Source organism: Aegilops tauschii, unplaced genomic scaffold, assembly GCF_002575655.3.
Source record: "Aegilops tauschii subsp. strangulata cultivar AL8/78 unplaced genomic scaffold, Aet v6.0 ptg000694l_obj, whole genome shotgun sequence".
NCBI classification, from domain to species: Eukaryota; Viridiplantae; Streptophyta; class Magnoliopsida; order Poales; family Poaceae; genus Aegilops; species Aegilops tauschii.
In genome coordinates this window covers 1-17,103 of record NW_027332927.1, presented here as the reverse complement: position 1 = coordinate 17,103, position 17,103 = coordinate 1, and the positions used below count along the sequence as shown (strand labels likewise).

General features: G+C 36.6%; 4 non-coding genes across 4 annotated transcripts; 1 reads left to right on the top strand and 3 right to left on the bottom strand.

Annotated features, from left to right (window-relative positions):
* Positions 1-12,485: 12,485 nt before the first annotated feature.
* On the top strand, positions 12,486-12,556 carry TRNAC-GCA (transfer RNA cysteine (anticodon GCA)). The gene has a single exon. It is a non-coding gene; the product is annotated as a tRNA-Cys (tRNA).
* Positions 12,557-15,168: 2,612 nt separating this feature from the next.
* On the bottom strand, positions 15,169-15,242 carry TRNAD-GUC (transfer RNA aspartic acid (anticodon GUC)). The gene has a single exon. It is a non-coding gene; the product is annotated as a tRNA-Asp (tRNA).
* A 359-nt stretch (positions 15,243-15,601) lies between these two features.
* On the bottom strand, positions 15,602-15,683 carry TRNAY-GUA (transfer RNA tyrosine (anticodon GUA)). The gene has a single exon. It is a non-coding gene; the product is annotated as a tRNA-Tyr (tRNA).
* A 507-nt stretch (positions 15,684-16,190) lies between these two features.
* Positions 16,191-16,262, bottom strand: TRNAT-GGU (transfer RNA threonine (anticodon GGU)). The gene has a single exon. It is a non-coding gene; the product is annotated as a tRNA-Thr (tRNA).
* Between the last annotated feature and the right edge of the window lie 841 nt (positions 16,263-17,103).

Below are 17,103 nucleotides of genomic sequence, written 5' to 3'. Positions count from 1 at the left end.
CTCAAGGACATATTCAAAAAAATTCTGACCGTCGGTCGGGATGGTTTGTGGATTCCGAACAGCTATGACAACTGAACCTAGCAAGATAGTAATTACGACCCAAGAAGTGATGAGTACTTGGGCATGAATTTGGAAACCTCCTATTTGCCAATAGAAGTGTTGGCCTACTTCTACACCCGATATATCGTATAACCCCTTGAGTGTTTTAATGGAACAAGGTATAATATTCATATTGTCCTCTGATAAAAATTGAACTTCAAAAAAGGAATTCTTTTGATTCAACCATCTCTTTCTCAACTCAGCAACTTGAAGTATTAATCTTATATTTAGGATACCAAGAAAGCACATCAGATCATAATATATATCAATACCCTCTAATATATATCAATATTCCCCTTCTTTTTTCTATGCAAAAAAAATTCTATGCAAAAAAAAAGATATAGTAAAGTAAGTGATTCCATAAATTTACGCAGTTGCCCAAGAATTCACTATATATTCTTAATCAACGATTTCTTATATAGAGAGAACGGCCCTCACAAATTGAAAATACTAATTTGTTAAGAATCAATCGAATTGAAGTCATAGTGTCATCGTTGGCTGGAATCGATATATTCGCGAGATCCGGGTCACAATTTGTATCGACTAAAGAAATAGTAGGAATCCCCAAAATGGCACATTCCCGAAGAGCTATATACTCTTTTTGCTGATCAAGGACGATCACAATGTCTGGCAATCTCGTCATATATTTGATCCCGCCGAGATACCTTTGCAAGGTAGATAATTTTCTCTTCAAGATTGCCACATCTCTTTTTGGGAGATGGTGGAATTTTCCCATTTTTTCTTCTGCTCTTAAGTCTCTAAATTGAGAAAGTCTAGTTTTCGTAATCGACCAATTCGTTAACATACCACTGAACCACTTTTTATTAACATAATGACAACGAGCCCTTATTGCAGCTGATGCTACTAAATCTGTTGCTCTTTTTTTGGTACCAACAATTAAGAAACTTTTTCCCTGACTTGCTGCATCAAAAACTAAATCACAAGCTTCTGATAAAAAACGAGCCGTTCTAGCGAGATTTATAATATGAGTACCTTTACGCTTTGCCGAAATGTAAGGGGCCATTTTAGGATTCCATTTCTTAATACCATGACCAAAATGAACTCCTGCTTCTATCATCTCTTTCAAATTAATGTTCCAATATCTTCTTGTCATTTTTTCCACACTTCCTTTTTTTTTTAACCCTACCATTCCATTACGGAATTTAGTTCTTTTTGAAGATTAAGAAAGATCCGAAATAGCTTGAAATAAAAAATATTTTTTATGTATCCTTAAATGATATAGGGTTAAATGTTAAATGGGGGTTCTTATGTCTCATAAAAATTGTTTGTTACGTCAGAATCTGAAGAAACTAATTCTGTATGGAGAAACAAAAAATCTCTCATTTCCGACGCGAATAGATTTTTTTTTTTTATTTCGAAATAAAGGTTCTTGTCTTGTGGGGAACGATGCACAAATTTTTGGAATCCGGTACCAACAGGTATAATCCCCCCCAGAACTACGTTTTCTTTCAAGCCTTTCAACCAATCAATGCGACCTCGTAGGGCAGCTTTTGCTAAAACTCGAGCAGTTTCTTGAAAACTTGCTTCAGATATGAAACTTTGGGTATTTAGGGAAGCCCTTGTTATTCCCAATAAGATTGCCCGATAATAGATCGATTCATCCAAAGCTCGTCCTGCTCGTTCCGCTCGCAATAGTCCGATTAATTCCCCAGGCGAAAAAACATTAGACATTCCATCTTCGGAAACCCGCACTTTTGATGTTACTTGGCGTATAATAATCTCTATATGTCTATTATGGATCTGTACCCCTTGGGATCGATAAACCTTTTGGATTTTATTAACCAAAGAGATACGACTTTGGGCTATGGTTAGCTCAGCTCCAATCAAGAATCCCCAAGGGACCCCAAGAATTCTTGGTATACGCTCATTCCAATCCTCAATTCTCCTTTCGAGATTCGGGGATAATGAATCAATTGAACGCGCTTCAAAGATTTGTTCCACTTTTGGAAGACCTTGCGTTATGTCACTAGATCTCGATTTTTCATATAAACGTAACTAACCTATCTCCCTTGTAAAGGATTTCTCCATAATGACCATTAACAGTTGCTCCTGTAGTGGCCAAATAAGGTTTAGCTGCTCTTATAACAAAGGAATTCATATTTACAATGAAAATTTGACCGGATTTTTTTATGTGCGATTTAAATAGACATACATTTTCACAAATAAATTGTCCAAGGTGAATTATTGCCAATGTCTCTTCCCAAGAATCATGATGGACAAAGTGACAATTCAAAAGGAATGGATCCAACATTATGTTACTATCGAAATTAGAAATCCTTTTATTTTCATCTATTAAAGAGTATTTAAGTTCTTGAAGTACTTGGAAGGTTTGTTTTAAATTGTCAACGAACAAATATTTTTTTAACAGGATTTTATTATGCGTTAGTAAATAGTAAGATGAAGAAAAATGCGATATACTAGCTACAATAGCGCCTAAGGGCCCAAAAATTTCTCGAATAGGAATTCTAGGATTCCATTCTTTTATCGCATTGGGATGTTTTGAATTCTTGAATAAACCAATTCGAGAACAGTTGGATGCCGACAAAATCATCAAAGAGTGGTATTCTTTATTTCGATTCAACAAAGTGCCAATAGCTTCTGGATGTTGGCTAAGTGATTCAATCTTCGCCTTGGAATAAAAAGAATTGATATTGGCGCGATCTAACCTATTATGGGGAATCGGTCCTGCACTTGTCCTACCATACCTTTTTCGTGTATACGAAATAGTGGACTTGACTAACTCAATTCTTAGGAAATCGCGAATAAGATCATTTGCTCTTACCTCAACAAGGGAAGCACCAGCCTTTTCTTTTTCTTCTTGTTCCCAATTCACTACTAAGCAAGTTCTAACAAATTGACTATTTGTGTGATAAATTCTTTGAGTTAACTTGCTATTTTCATGAGAAATAAAATTGACAAGTCGAATTTGGAGATTATTTTCTTCTTGCAAGAGATCCTGCGGGAAAAGTGTTGCTAAATTTCTTCCTTCGTCCATTTCATATGCCACTGTAGGGCGAACGGAAACAAAATACTTTTCCTTGCTCTTGAGAATTTTTTTCCGTTGAACATAGACCCAATTTTTCCTTTTTTTTGATTCCTTAGAATCTTTTTTTTGTCTTTCTGGCGGTATCAAACAGCCACCTAATATCTTATCCGCCTCTTCAGGAAAATGAATATCTCCGGAAAATATTTTGAGTTCCGTATGGCTTTTTTTTCTCTTCACTCGGACCAGTCCGCCTAGTCGACTTCTTGTATTTTTTGTGAGTTGTGTATCCACTCCAATAATACTATTGTCAAGTATCTTTAGGGATGAAGATCTCGGCAAGATATGAAGTTCTTGAAGAATGAAAAAAAACCGATCTACTTCTTTTTGGTATTTTAGACTAAATTCTTTTGTTCCTCGATGCTCAATCAAACCCTCTTTTTTTAAGATGGAATCTTCCTCTGGGCTCTCGTATTCGTCCTCTGAATCTTCTTCTGAGTCTTCCTCTAAAGTACCATATTTTTCCTCTGCGCTTTCCCCGGGGCTGCCATATTCGTCTTCTGAGTCTTCCTCTAGAGTTCCATATTCGTCCTCTTGGGTCCTATATTTGCTCTCTGGGCTCCCATATTCCTCTTCTGAGTCTTTCTCTAAAGTCCTATATTCGTTCTCTGGGTTCCCATATTCGTTTTCTGGGCTCCCATATTCGTCTTCTAGGGTTTCATATTCGTATTCGTCTTCTAGGATTCCATATTTAGATTCTTCTAGGGTTTCATATTCATATTCGTCCTCTCGGGTCCTGTATTCGTCTTCTAGGGTCTCATATTCCTCTTCTGAGTCTTCCGCTCGAGTCCTATATTCTTCTTCTAGGGTCCTATATCTAAATTTAACAATTCCTGAACCCTTTTTATCTTTTCTGTATCGGGGATCGTCAAAATAAGCAAAAATAGTATTTCTACGTAAAACACCCATAAGGGGGATTTCAATCGAAATCCCAAAACAGGATATTAGTTCTTTCTCTTGTTCTTGATGATATTGTAATGGAATGACGAACCTATTTCTTCGCTTTTTCGCCAACAAATCTGAATTATCTTGAAAAATAGAAGGATAGATAAAATTCCAATGGCCATTGGACATGATTCGATCCGACGTTGAATAATCAAGAATTTCCCTATCTTTTTTACCATAAGTATTCATTTGATCTTGATCCTTGTGGAGTGAAAAAGACGCTATACTGGATCTGCACATACTTACTGACAATATCCATAAATGGCTTGTTTTTGGTAATCGGCGAAGATTACCATATTGATATTCGGGCGCATGGTAAACATCAGTACTCCAGTGCATTTCGCCGTCTGATTCAGAATAAATATGCTTTTGTACCCTTTCTTTAAAATGTAAAGTGGACGTTCCGGCACGAATCTCCGCAATTACTTGTTCGGATTTTACATATTGATCATTTTGCACTAGAATCAAGCTTTTTGAGGGAATATTCACACTATATAGAATATCTTGACTCTGAATAGTTACATGCAAGTCTATATAACATAGAAAAGCAGGCTGCCCATGACGGGTACGTGTGGGGTGAACCAAATTCTCATTGAATTTTATTTTTCCATTCGAAGGGGATCGTACAAGGTCGGCAGTACCCCCTGTGAATACTCCGCCAGTATGAAAAGTTCTTAATGTTAGTTGAGTCCCTGGCTCCCCAATTGATTGACCCGCAATAATACCTACGGCTTCTCCCAATTCGACCAGATCACTATGAGTAGGACTCCGGCCATAGCATAATTGACAGATCCAAGAAGTGCTTCGGCAAGTAAAGGGGGTTCTAATATATATTGGTTGTGCTCGAAATGGTTGTGCTCGAAAGGCAGTTATGAATCGATTGACTAATCCAATTCCAATATCTTGATTTCGCGCGGCAATGCATCGTGAACCGATATATATATCGTCTGCTAATACACGACCAATTAGTGTTTGGACAAAAAGTTTTTCCGTCATCCCATTTTGAGGACTTACAGAAATACCTCGGATAGTACCACAATCTCTTCTACGCACAATAATATGTTGAACTACTTCAACAAGTCTACGTGTAAGATATCCAGCATCTGCTGTTCGCACAGCAGTATCTACAACCCCTTTGCGGGCTCCATAGCAGGAAATTATATATTCTGTCAAAGAAAGTCCCTCGCGTAAATTGCTTTGAATAGGTAAATCAATCATTTGTCCTTGAGGGTCCGACATTAATCCTCTCATACCTACTAATTGGTGTACTTGAGATGCATTTCCTCTGGCTCCTGAAAAAGACATTAGATAGACTGGATTAGAAGGATCCGTTATCCGAAAATTTGAATTCATTTCTTGTTTCAAATATTCACTTGTCGCATACCATATCTCAACAGATTGGCGTAATTTTTCTACCGCGTGTACAGCCCCATAATAATAGTGTTTCTCCAAAAGAAAACTCTGTTGTTCCGCGTCTTGGACTAACCATCCCTTAGAGGGTATTGTTAAAAGATCCTCGATTCCTAACGAAATCGATGTAGTAGTGGCTTGATGGAAGCCCAGAGTCTTTAGTTGATCCAGTATATGGGATGTATATCCCATTCCAAAATGATCTATTAATCTGCTAATAAGTCGTTTCATACCAGTTCCGTCTATCTCTTTATTATGAAAGACCAGATTGGCCCGTTCCGCCATACATAAGTACCCCCTTTTCGGCTGAGTAGGATTCGACAATTGCTGAGTAGGATTCGACAATGGGCCTGAGTCAGTGATTCGAAAATTTAATTAACTTGCCTCAATCTCAATCTGGATTCGCGTGGCAAATAATGATGATACTAGGGAAATCGGAATGCCCCCCGAAAGGGGAGGGGCATCGCCGAATCTAACTTTCTTTCTTGTTTAGGTAGTGTATGAATAGGCCTGACTAAATCCTTGTATGGCTTCCTCTATTTCTCTATAAAAAGAAATATGACCAAGAGTGGTTCGAATGTATATCGAACGAATTTCTTTTTTTCTATTTCCCATTATTAGATAGTGGGCATAAATCTCATGATAAGTCCCCAAAGATTCATATTGAACTTCAATCGGAACTTCTCTTGACCCAATGACGCGTTGATCCAGGTTCCATCGTAGCCACAAGGGACTATCTAAACTGATTAGTTTTTGTCTATAAGCTCCCAGTGCATCATAAGAACTAGAAAAATGGGGTTCTTTATCTTTCCTATATTTAGAATTATTATTATTATTGTAATTTACTTTTAGATTTGGGTAGTTTCTGCAACTATTATATCTATTTGCACAAATACCTCGACGCTTTCCAATCGTTAATACATAAAGCCCGATAAGCATGTCTTGGGTTGGTACGCAAATAGGATCCCCAATAGCGGGAGATAAGAGATTCATATGAGAAAACATAAGTAAACGGGCTTCTGCCTGAGCTTCCAAGGATAAAGGTAGATGAACAGCCATTTGATCTCCATCAAAGTCCGCATTGAAACCCTTACACACTAATGGGTGTAAAGAAATAGTACGCCCCTCTACTAAAGTGGGTTGAAAGGCCTGTATGCCTAATCTATGCAGGGTAGGTGCTCTATTTAACAGTACAGGATGTCCCCGCATAACTTCTTGAAGTATTTCCCATACAATGGGTTCTTTTTCCCAAATTTTCCTTTTAGCAATCCTTACATTAGAAGTGGCGCGTTTCGTGATTAAATCGCGAATTACAAATAGCTGAAAAAGCTTTATTGCTATCTCTAGAGGTAATCCACATTGATGTAATGAAAGCGAAGGACCCACAACAATGACAGAACGCCCCGAGTAATCGACCCGTTTCCCAAGCAGAGTCTCGCGAAACCTTCCCTCTTTACCTTCAATTACATCTGAAAGTGATTTGTATACTTTATTGTGACCATCCCTCGTCGGTTGCCCGCGGGACCCACTATCAAGAAGTGTATCCACGGCTTCTTGTACCAATTTTTCCTGGCACATTACTAAATCTGCTGGCGCTAATTCACTTCTTTTTAATAGATAGGCAAGATTGTTGTTCCGACGGATAACTCTCTTATAAAGTTCATTAATGTCTGAAGTCACTACTTTATCTCCAGACCTATAAACAATAGGTCTCAATTCGGGAGGAAGAACCGGTAATAAGCACAAAACCATCCATTCTGGTTCTACATTTGTTTGAATAAAATGTTTCGCCAATTGCATGCGTCTAATCAAAAAAACTTTTCTTATTCGTCTTTTTCTATCTTCCCACTCATCTCCACTATACCCCTCGTCTTCTAATTCCTTCCATTCGACCAAAGAATTCTCTATAATAATTCGCAAATCCAAATCTGCTAATTGTTCTCTAATAGCACCTGCTCCTGTCGCAATTTCCCGATTTCGAAATGTTGCAAAGCCTGGGGTAGAAAAAAAGGGAGAAATGCTGTGGTTACAGGATGCAATTTCCTCTTCGAATAAACCTCGTAATCGTAAAAAAGTGGGTTTTTTAGTGCTGGGCCTAGCAAAAGAGAAATCGCCGTATACTAGGCCCTCCAACTTCTTAAGAGGTTTATCTAAAAGATTCGCGATATAACTAGGAAGACCTTTCAAATACCACACATGAGTCACGGGACATGCGAGTTTGATGTATCCCATTTGATATCTTCGTATCCGAGAATCCACAAATTCTACCCCGCATTTTTGGCAAAATCTTTCGTCTTCGTTTTCAGCTCCGCTCGCTCGAGAATTGCCACAAGCGCAAATCCCGCTTTTTATGGGTCCAAAGATTCTTTCGCAAAACAATCCATCTTTTTCTGGTTTATCGGTTTTATAATGAAAAGTAGAGGGCCTTGTGACTTCGCCAACGACTTCTCCATTAGGTAGGTTTTTGTTAGCCCAAGCCTTTATTTGTTGAGGGGAAACGAGTCCAATTTGAAGTTGTTGATGTTTATATTGGTCAATCATAAAATAGAAATAAGAAAAGAATTTATATTTATTCCGATCAAACTTCCTCCCTATTAACCTGGAAGTTCTTTTCAGATACAAGGAAATGATTCAGTTCTAGAGCCAAAGATCGTAGTTCTCGAACGAGCACTCGAAAAGATTCTGGAGGATCCTCATGATTAGGTATTCTTTTTCCCCAGATCGTAGCATTAAGTATTTCTTGGCGAGCTATAAGATGGTCAGATTTATAAGTAAGTATCTCTTGTAAAATATGAGCAACACCAAATCCTTCTAAAGCCCAAACTTCCATTTCTCCTACTCGTTGTCCCCCTTGCTTGGCTCTTCCTCTAACCGGTTGTTGTGTAACAAGTGAGTAGGGCCCAGTAGAACGCCCATGAATTTTCTCATCAACTTGATGAATTAATTTTAAGATATAGGACTTCCCTATTAGAACAGGTTGCTCAAAGGGGTCGCCTGTTCTTCCATCAAATATTCTGCTTTTTCCCGGGTACTCGGGTTCAAATACCCATGGGTTTTTTGTTTCTTTACTGGCTTCATATAATTCTGAAAACACAAGTTTTCTTGAAGCCTCTTGCTCATATCTCTCATCAAAGGGTGCTATTCTATAATGTTTCTTTAGCAGATCCCCCGCTAATCCGAGCGAGCTTTCAAATATTTGTCCCACATTCATTCGGGAGGGTACTCCTAAGGGATTGAAGACCATATCAACGGGTGTTCCATCTTGCAAATAGGGCATATCTTGCCTAGGCAAAATTTTGGAAATGATCCCTTTATTCCCATGTCTTCCGGCTACTTTATCCCCAACTTTGATTTCACGTTTCTGTAAAATATATACACGAACCATTATGTCGAGCGGGTCCCTTTGGATCCATTTCACATCGATAACGCGCCCTCTTCCACCTATAGGTAATTTCAGAGAAGTTTCTTTTGAAGTGGAAACCTCAAGGCCAAATATGGCCCGTAATAATCCAGCTTCCGCGATATAAGATGATTCGCTCGCTATCTGAGGCGTTAATTTACCTACTAAAATATCACCAGTTTCTACCCAGGATCCCAACCTAACAACTCCATTTCTGTCCAAATTGCGGAGTAAATGTTCTTCTAGATGTGGTATTTCTTTAGTGATTTTTTCAGCGGAGCCCTGGCTTGTCGTATCCGTCTGAATTTCATATTTCCGGATGTGAAAAGAGGTATAAATATCTTCATATACCAAACGTTCGCTAATTAGTACTGCGTCTTCAAAATTGTAACCTTCCCATGGCATATAAGCTACTAATACGTTTTTTCCTAAAGCAAGTTCGCCCCCAACTGTAGCAGCTCCTTCTGCTAAAATTTGTCCTTTTTTAATGGATTTACCCCGTGGAACCCGGGGTTTTTGGTGCATACAAGTATTTTTGTTAGAGCGACGGTGGTTAACTAAAGGAATACTTATAGTCTTCCCACTACTTGATAAAAGTATCTTATGACTATCAGTAGAAATGATCTTTCCCTCGCGTTCGGCTATAATGGAAACCCTCGAATCTAGAGCTGTTTGGCGTTCCAATCCAGTTCCAACAATGCATTTCTCGGACCGAGAAAGCGGAACTGCTTGGCGCTGCATATTAGAACTCATTAAAGCCCGATTCGCATCATTGTGCTCAATAAAAGGAATGAGAGAACCCCCAATAGAAAAATATTGGAAAGGAAAAATACTTCTAACATGAATCTGTTCCCATGCAATAGTCAAGAATTCTTGACGGTATCTAGCCGGAACAACCTGTTCTTCCTGAATACCTTGATTCAAGGACAAAGAATTTCCTGCTGCTATCATATAATATTCATCTCTATTTGGTGATAGATAAACCACCTGTCTCTCTTTTTTTTCTTTTGCTTTCTCAGCAGATATTTCATAAAACGGACTCTCTATGGATCCCCACAAGTGATCAATTCTCGCATGAATTGCTAAGGATCCAGTAAGTCCAACATTGATTCCTTCAGACGTGTCAATTGGACAAATACGCCCATAGTGACTCGGATGAATATCTCGGCTCCGAAAACTTGCGGTTCTCCCCGTCAACCCTCCAGGACCTAAACAACTCACTTTTCGCCCATGAACAGTTTGTGTCAATGGATTCGTTTGATCAAAAACTTGAGATAACGGGTATGTGCCAAAAAAGGTCTCATAAGTAGTTATTAATAAAATTGAAGTTGAAGTTGGAGTTACCAAAGTTTGGGGAGTCGGTTTCGATTGACGTATGAATACTCTACGAATAGTTTTTTGAACTGCATGTTGTAAACGACCAAGAGCCAATCCGAATTGATCTTGTAACAGATCTGCAACCGAACGAATACGTTTATTTTTCAAGTGATTCATATCGTCATCGTCAAGTATACCCGTTCCAAATTTCATTCCAATCAAATGATCCGTAGCGGCCAATACATCTCGTGGTAACAAGAATGTATTGTTCTGAGGTATATCAAGATTAAGTCTCCGATTCATATTTCGTCGACCAATCCTTCCTAATTCACATTTTTGTTGAAAAAATTTCTTTTGTAATTCCTCGCATAAGGACTCCGAAAATACCAGGTCCCCACCTACACAAGCAAATTGTTGATAAAACTCCAAAATAGCTTTTTCTTTTGACTCAATCCTCTTCTTCTCCTTAGCATTCGGGAAAGACAAGAAAATTTCAGGGTAGGAAACATTATCTAGAATTTCTCTTAGATTCGAACCCATAGCTGATGATAGAACTAGAATAGATATCTTTTGTTTTCTACTCACGCGAGCCCATATCCTTTCTTTTTTATCAATTGCTAATTCCGATCTCCCCCCCCAATCTGATATTATAGTGCCAGTGTAGATAGAAATTCCCTTATGATCTAATTCCGAGCGGTAGTAAATACCAGGACTTAGCAATATTTGATTGATCACAATTCGGTATATTCCATTTATAATAAAGGTTCCTAAGGAATTCATTATAGGAATGTTTCCGATAGAAATGGTTTGCTTTTGCACATCGAAACCAAAAATTAATCTCGCAGATACATATAATTCGGAAGAATAGGTGAGTGATTCATACACAGCATCTCTTTCTTTTATCGAGGGTTCTAGCAATTGATATCCTTTCGCAAATAATTGAAATGCAATTTCGTGATCTGGATCTTTAATTGTTGGAAACTTGTCAAGTTCTTCTGCTAAGGCTTGATTAATGAACCTACAAAATCCCTCGAATTGGATCTGACTAAATCCGGGTATTGTGGACATTCCCTCGTTTCCATTCCGGAGCATCTTAATCTTAAGTTTCCTGTTTATCAAAGAAAAATTCCATTATCAGCTCACTCTTCATCAATCCCTCTGGATCGATCTAGCAATCATGGAATCTATATTCTGTTTACTGAATCACATGAAATTCTAGGGAACTCCACATACGTATTTCATATATGTATTTCATACATATGAATAGAGACCATTTGGACGAAAGTTCGAGTTTGCCAGGGGTACAAATGAAATGAAAATGAATTGATAAAACATTCCTAAAAAAAAAAATTCTGCCACTTATACTTTATGTTATGATATTCTAATCAGATTGGATGGCAAAGATTTCTCATTTTATCTCCTTTCTATGAATGTAATAAAGCCGTAATATAATATACTAGAAAGTTTGACTTTACTTCGATTTAGAATAGCGTGCTTACTTTAATTTCTCAAAATAATTTGAGGGTTCTTTTTTATTTCGGATCGGAGTAGTATAATTACTAGAAAATTCAGTATTTCATTGTGGAATTCTAAAATCAAGTAAGTCCCTTTTTTAAGTACATGCCAATCTAGTTATCCACCTCTCCCCATATCCATGCTTTTCTTTTATCGTAATTTCACTTGGGTAGGCCAAGATAGTAAGGTTATACTCTATATCAGAGCAAATTTCCTTTTTTTATTCAAGATATTTAATTTAATACTTTTAAAAATTAAAGCATGATTCTCCATAGAGATATGTACATAAAGGGGATCTTTGGATAATAATGCTGTTCGGACCTAAAGTTTACCTATACACGGATTAAGCATAAAGTCATACTATTTTATTATGCCATTGAAGGGGGGGGAGATAATACCGATTTAAGAGTAGTTCACTACTGCAATAAAAAAAAGAGAATTCTAGTTAACGGTTCCAATTTATTCTGAATTTTGCAGCCTGTGAATAGAAATCCACTTTTTCTTCTTTTTCATCTCAATAGAAAGAAATGGGAAGTTTTATTGTGTTAACAATGTATGTTTTAAGATAGAATCTATCGAGGAGAATAATAGAAACTGGATCAAAAAAAGCAGGAATAGATTTTTTGAAAAAGATTGGAAAAAAGTAAGTAGAATTATATTCAAAATAAAAGGGGCTTTTCGTAAGAAAACGTGGATGAATACTTGCTGTTTTCTAGATTTTTGATCGGATTTTTTGGCGGCATGGCCAAGCGGTAAGGCAGGGGACTGCAAATCCTTTATCCCCAGTTCAAATCTGGGTGCCGCCTGATCAATAAAATACTTAGGTTTTTTTTATAGTGCTGATCGAATTCGATCAATTTTTACTTCGCATAAGTTCGGGCAAGAGAGTAACTGGGCCTGCCGATACTGGGTTTAGAGAAACCATACCATAGTTCTATCCTCAAACTAGGGTTAGGGTTTGTTTTGACGGTAGTGGCCAAAATGGTTATCAATAGGGGTGAGGTAGTGTTTCCTTATTCTTTTATTATATGAATTTGAATTGGTTCTTAATTGAGATTCGATTTGATAATTTTAAAATACGAGGATAAGATGTCAGAAATCTTGGTATCCAAAGAAAGGTCCCTAAGGGGCATTCTTTTTTTTTTTCAATCTAAGATTCAAGAAGGGACTCCACGAAAGAATATCAAGACTTACTAATTATTATACATTTTTTTATCGTACATCTTATGTTACCTACATACACTAAAGTAAGGACTACTTAATTTTAATTCTAACGAGAATCAGATTAAATAGGTCGATCAAAAATCAATTTAGGAGTTGTGTTATGGATAAAATCTCTTCCTCTTCATTCTTTCATAGAATGATACAAAGCAAGGCTGCAGGGTTTAGGTCAAAAATAAACATTAGGTAAGGTAGGTATCCAATAAATATTTATCTATCGTTAATTTTATGGTATATTCGGGCGTCCTTTGCTTAAAAAAAAAAAAAGAGTAACAAAAGGAATAAAAAATCTTCCTATTCCCGCTTCTTCTATTCAGGACATCATTCCCGTACTCTTTCTTTTTTAAGGAAAAAAGGGCTATAGTATCGTATTTTTAATGCTCTCTAATTCTACCAGAATTCCTATAAGAATTTGTTAGGAGTAAATTCCTTGAACTGATTGATCCATGGCCTTAGGGCGGAATCCCTTTTTGACTCTGTACCCTTGATTCCACTATGATTATTGATCAATAGTAGAATAGAATAATCCCTTCATAGAAATAGGAGACATAATTTAGATGGATATAGTAAGTCTCGCTTGGGCTGCTTTAATGGTAGTCTTTACATTTTCTCTTTCACTAGTAGTATGGGGAAGGAGTGGACTCTAGGGATACTACTAATTGATTAAGTAATCAAATTGTTGTATCAATTCTTTTCATTAATGGATCATTTTGCATTAATCATTTTGTCAAACGTTATTCTTTAATCTTTTTCTTTAGTTTTGTTTCACTCCTGTAAGAAACTCTTGTATTGTAAGTTGTAATGTAAGAAAGAGCCATTATACCAATTCATAATTTCTACTAGAAATGACGAATGGTTAAAAAAAGTTCTATACATAAGAAAATTCGACTTTCTTCCACGGAACTATTCACGGCATATCACACATTTTCCATTTCCTTTTACTTTTTACTATAGTCTATTCTTAATATTATTTTTCTTTCCTTCCATGGATTCTTTGGTCAAGAATTGTCTTAGATTTTTTTATTTTGACCTGATTGAAATTAAGTGGATGCAATGAAAAAAGAAATTGAATTAGACTACTTAACTATTTCAATCTACTAATCTATTCTATGTAGATTCAAAGATAATATAATAGAAAGAATCTAAAGTGTCGTAGAAAAAACTATATGTAGTTCTTTCTACCACACTTTAAGATTCCAACCAGATCCTTTCATTTAAGACTTGGATTTTTTTTATTTAATCCCTTTTTAATTTCTTCAATGATTAATTGGAATTCCAATTAATTATTTTGGCTGACTGTTTTTACATAAATAATAAGTAAAAAAGAAGTAGGAACTAGAATGAACAGTGCAGTAGCAATAAATGCGAGAATATTGACTTCCATAACCTCTTTATTTTTTATTTTCACAATAACTCGGGATGTAATCCCATGGAGAGGAAAAAGGGGTATCTTGTAAATTCAAGGGTAGGGCTTGCATTCTGATAATACTGAATCAATTCAATATTATGAATATCGGATCTATCAAATCAATTCATGGATGAGAGTTATATTTCACGGATGAGAGTTATATAGTATAACATAGGAAGATCCTCTATCCACACTAAGACCAAAATGGGTTTTTTGATTGGATTAGGAATTCCCTCTTTTTTAATCCTTTTCTACTTTTTCTTTTCTATATCTCTAACCCACGAGCTTTCTTAATCTTCTACTTTCTTAATCTTATACAATTTCCCTTCCTTTTTCTTATAGTTATACATACAATTATGTATGTATTATATGACCAACTTTCTATGGGTCACATAGACATCCAAATAAGCAGTAGAAGTGAGATGGGGAAAAGAGGTCTGAAATAAAAAGGGAATACGATTTATGTATGGATTCCGGTAAAATACCGGTACTCTATTCCATAAGAGTGGAATAGGAAATTAAGATGAGGATGGTATCATCATAAAGAAAGATAGAGTAATATAATATCCTAAATTCTACTAATCCACATATCGTATGTGTGTCTTTCTTTATCTTTATCGATCGGGAGTAGTGAAAAAAAATTCCTATATGCCTTCCCTCCCTCTTTAATGAGGGATGCAAAATAAAAAAGTGAAGTAAGGGTGCCCTGTGGGTATTTGATCTTGCTCCCTGCCCCTTTTTTTCATGGAAAAAGGAAATATCAATTTCTCCATTCATTGAACCCTAGTTCGGGACTGACGGGGCTCGAACCCGCAGCTTCCGCCTTGACAGGGCGGTGCTCTGACCAATTGAACTACAATCCCCGCGGGGTGTATGGCATACCCATTCTTAAATAGAACCATAAGAAGATTCGATTCGTCTTTCGTACTCTAAGAAATAGACGAATCATATACTACATACCCACATATTATATTATACGTGGGTATAGTGAGAGTGACATAACTAGTATGTCGTGATTTTTTATCACTAAAAATGGATAATAATCCAGCCTTCAATAAGAAAAACTCTTTTGTTTGTAAGAAAGGAATGAGAGAGATATGGATTAGAAAAAAAAAATTTCCCTTTTTTCTTTATCTTTTATTTCTATAGATCAGACATTTTATTTTATGGAAGAAAAACAAAAGGATTTAGTTCATACTCACGAAGCCCTAGATTTTTGGTTTGGGCCGAGCTGGATTTGAACCAGCGTAGACATTGTCAACGAATTTACAGTCCGTCCCCATTAACCACTCGGGCATCGACCCAGGAAGAATTTATTCTAGGGTTTTTGCTAATCTATGATTAACCTCCTTTCATAATACTCCCTACCCCCAGGGGAAGTCGAATCCCCGCTGCCTCCTTGAAAGAGAGATGTCCTGAACCACTAGACGATAGGGGCATCACTAGACGATAGGGCCATATACAACCGCTCGTGATTATACTATAATCATAGTATGAGCAGTTTTTTGGAATTGTCAATATACTCGAAAAGTATAAATAGATCCAAAGCAAAGAGTTTTTCCAACTTTTCTGTTATGTTTTCATCTAGGATTTTTTTTAGTTGATCGTTATAGATTAATTCTCCGTGCTTCATTTAGTGTTCAGACCAAAAATGCATCCATCCCGCACTAAGTCATAAAATTCTCTAAAAATATAGAGAAAGTTTCAAAAACAAAGAACAAAAGTGAATCAATTTAGTAGAAAAGTACTCTATCAGATTCGAACCAACGACTTACGTCTTAGCACGAGATTACTCTACCACTAATTTAAAAAGCCCTTTATCGGATTTGAACCGATGACTTATGCCTTACCATGGCATTACTCTACCACTGAGTTAAAAGGGCTTTTTATTTAATTCAAAAATTAGCCACTTGGATTTCCCATTATGGGTCTACTGCATAATGTACATATTATATATATAATATATAGAGATAGAGAGAGAGACATTATGTAGAGATTGTATATGTATATATCGATATCTTGAGAGCTCAAAATAAAATTAATAAAAAAAAAACATACCCTACATAACATATCCAACTCTTCTTGGTTCAGGGTTTTCCGTTTCCGAAGACTAGTAAAATAGGCGGATTCTGGAACCCCAAGGATTCAACGGTATATGGATATGGAAAATATAAGATTTCCGATCCTAGCGGGAAAAGGCGGGGAACAGATACCCAATAGGATATAGGATCCTTGGGAGGAACTTTTGGTAATGGCCTTGATCCTCTATGCTATTTTTTATGTGTTCTTAGTTCTATTGAACTTTTTTCATTCTTTTAAACAAGAATCTAATAAACTAGAATTGAGTCAGTGGAAAAAAGGAGAGAGAGGAAAGTGTTAAATGGAGAGAGTCGACTAATCAGAGACTTTTAGGATCTTCTTTACATCAGGTAAATCTGTCGGCCCTGTCCGTTTTTTTCTTTAAGTTACGACTCTTTGCTGCTTACTTCTATCAAGCCATAGGGAAAGTCTATGATGAATTTGGAAAACTCATCTCACTCTTACTCTATGGCTCGGACTTAATGGGGGAAGAAAACATCTTCCATAATTTCTTTTTTGTTCAATTCTGGACAAAAAAGAAAAGGAAAAAGGAATTTATAGGGACAGTGTTACCCCCTATATCCCCTAGTTTATATTGTAGGAATAATAAAACAATTTAGCAGTCTGACACACTTACGTCCTTGC